Here is a 2,933-nt window from a genome sequence, read left to right as displayed (position 1 = left end):
TGATAGTTAACAGCATGGAGATAAGTTTTGCCCCTTTCAATAAGGTTCCTTCAATAAGGTGTTGGTAAATCTCTTTAGAAAAAGGAATCCTCAATCCCACTTGTTTTTGCTTAAGGACTTGGTCACCTATTTATAGCAAAATGAAGTCTCATTCAACATATTGATATCCTAACATTTATCGCAATTATAGTCTCACTTGTGTGTCTGTCTGACTTATGGTTTTCTGTTCCATGCAACAGTAATTAAATTAGAGAAAAATCACGTTTATGTTTGTTCACTATTTTATTTGAAGTAGTGAGTACAGTACTTAATGAATAATAAATATCCATTCAAAAATAAGCTCAAATGTCTAGTTCAATAATGCCATTAAAAAGCATTATTAAAAGAAATTTAGTTGTAATTTAGTCATAGATATTAAAAATTTGTGAGTATTGAGATAGACAGGAATGTAGAGGTCCCAAATATACAATTAAAAATCATTAAATATAAATAAAGCCATAGAGAAATTCATGACACAGTGTAGATAGAGAATATAAGAGTTTGTTTCTGTATGAAAAGATTATAGATGCAATTCATTTTTTTCTTTTTGAATTTTCTATACATGTGAAGACTTAATTGGTTTTTATTTTTTTATTCTTATTTTTTTAAGTTTGGTAATTTGTTTATTAGTAAGGAATAGGTATAGAAATATCTCAAAAGATAAAAGGAACCCCATTCTAGTTCACATTCACTTTTCTTCTGTATTTAACAAATACTTATCAAACTTTTGGGAGGCCTTACACTGAACTAGGCACTGTGACCATAATAACTCTGATGACAGCACACAGACTCTTCTCAGGAGCTTAGGAATGAATGAGAGGCACAGAGCAATGAAAGGAATGCTATCCTGCCATATGGATAGCGAGTGTGTGCTGGACAATATCTAGGAGTGAGGATTTATCCAGGTTTGGGAAATGGGGAAATTTCTGGAAGATAAAATGCTTAATTTAGGGGAGAAAGGTGCTGGCCAACATGAGATAAAAAGTGTCTTCCATTTTCTTTTTTTTTCTGACGAGAATACATTTTGAGTTTGCTGAAACCTTAAGACTGTTGGTAGAGAGGAGTAGAGGGGGAGGGTTTTGAGTAAATCACAACATGCTTTTGGGAAACTGACTTATACATTATGTTTCTAAGATGTGATGCTTAGAATTCCTTTGGAGCCATGCCTTTTTATTTTCTACACTTCTGTCTCTCAGACACAGAGTGGTTTATTCTTCCCCTTCTTTAATTGGTTTTTAAAATGAACTTTTACTATGTTAAAAGAAAAAAAAATATAACGGGGAAATAGACTTTCTTGAATTGAATTTTTAGCTGTTTGAAAAGATTTGCAGTGTTATTTATCATTGTTTGCTTGAACTTCATTTTTGCTAAATTGATATGAAAATATTTGGTTACAAAAGTAAATTTATCAGCTGACAAGAGATTTTTGCTTCAGGTGCTCTAATTTGATTGGTTTAATTAGTACAAATTTATTGCTAATAGCCATGTAAAGCAGAGGAATTAACTATCAATACTAGCTGTGGCATCTTCTCTAAGCTCCCTGAGCAGAGTTAGAATTTCCTTCTGTGGGCTCTCTTTACTTTACTCTTCTATTATAGCACTTAAAACATTAAAATCCTTGTTTGATTTTTTGTATAATATCTGGTCAGTACAAAGCCAAAAGCAAGACCACTGATTTCCAACAGCCTGAGTTTGAATTCCAGCTTTGCTATTGATAAGTTGCATGACCTTGAGCAAGCTAATTAACTACTCTCACTTTCCTTATATATAAACTGAGGGGTAAAAACATATTTAACTCATAGATTTTTGAGAAAAGAAAATGAGATAATTTAAAATGCCTAGTATTATGCCTAGAAGGTTTATAATTATAACTATACAAGTTACTATTATAATTTATTATGGATTCTCTCCATATTATGGATTCAAGACCTTTGTTGCTCTTATTTTCTATGCCACCATAGAATTTGTATTCCTATTTTTCCCATAAATTATCTTCCCACTGGAATTAATTAATGAATTATTATTTAACATATAAATATTTCCAACAGTATTTGTTGAAGGCCTTTAATAAACTCCCTCTGAGGGATTTGCTACCCCAGAACAAGAGGAAGTGAAATTCCATTTTGCTTTATGTAGTTGTGAAGTACCAGCAATGCCAACCCAAGATATTCTCTTGGCAGGCTTCCCTACTCCCTCTTTCCTTGAGACAAAGGGTCTTGCATCCATGAATTGAGAATGCCACTCATGTCATTTTATACTGGCTTCAGGTAATCTATGTGTGTAATTCCTGTGGTATAAATTTCCCCATCCCACTAAAAATAAGCAATTAGAGAAATAATGAACATATCATTGTTGCTGTGTTCTCAGTTGCCAACATTAATAAAATGGTGCAGAAATGATGTGGTTTTCCATATTTCCTTTTGTGCCATGAATGATCGAAAAGTGCCTGTTTTGTGAAGGTACCATTTGAGTAGTGGACACAGTTAGTGCCAGATTCTCTTCACCAGCTGGTGCACCCATCCCACAGTTGTTGTGAATATTATTGACTTATGTATGTATGGCTAGTGATTCAACTTCTCTCTTTTCCATACAACTGCCCTTGAGCTGGGATGATATGCACCTTCCAACACTCAGGAGTCAATGATACTGCCATGAAAAGGCAAGTTCCCTTGTTTCAAAGTGATATTAATTTTGACATACAGCCTATGACCTAGAATATATCAGAATGAAGCTAGTCTCCAGTAGAGAACAAATTCTTGCTTATCCTTCCTCCATCCTATTTTCCTTACTTTCCTTCTGAGAGCATTCCCCAATAAACCACCTGAATCAGAATTCTCCTCCGAGGTTCCCCTTCTGGGAAACTTAAGAGACTTGTTTCCTCCCTCTAGGTTAAC

Source organism: Vulpes lagopus, chromosome 1, assembly GCF_018345385.1.
Source record: "Vulpes lagopus strain Blue_001 chromosome 1, ASM1834538v1, whole genome shotgun sequence".
NCBI lineage: Eukaryota > Metazoa > Chordata > Mammalia > Carnivora > Canidae > Vulpes > Vulpes lagopus.
This window is presented reverse-complemented; position numbering follows the sequence as displayed.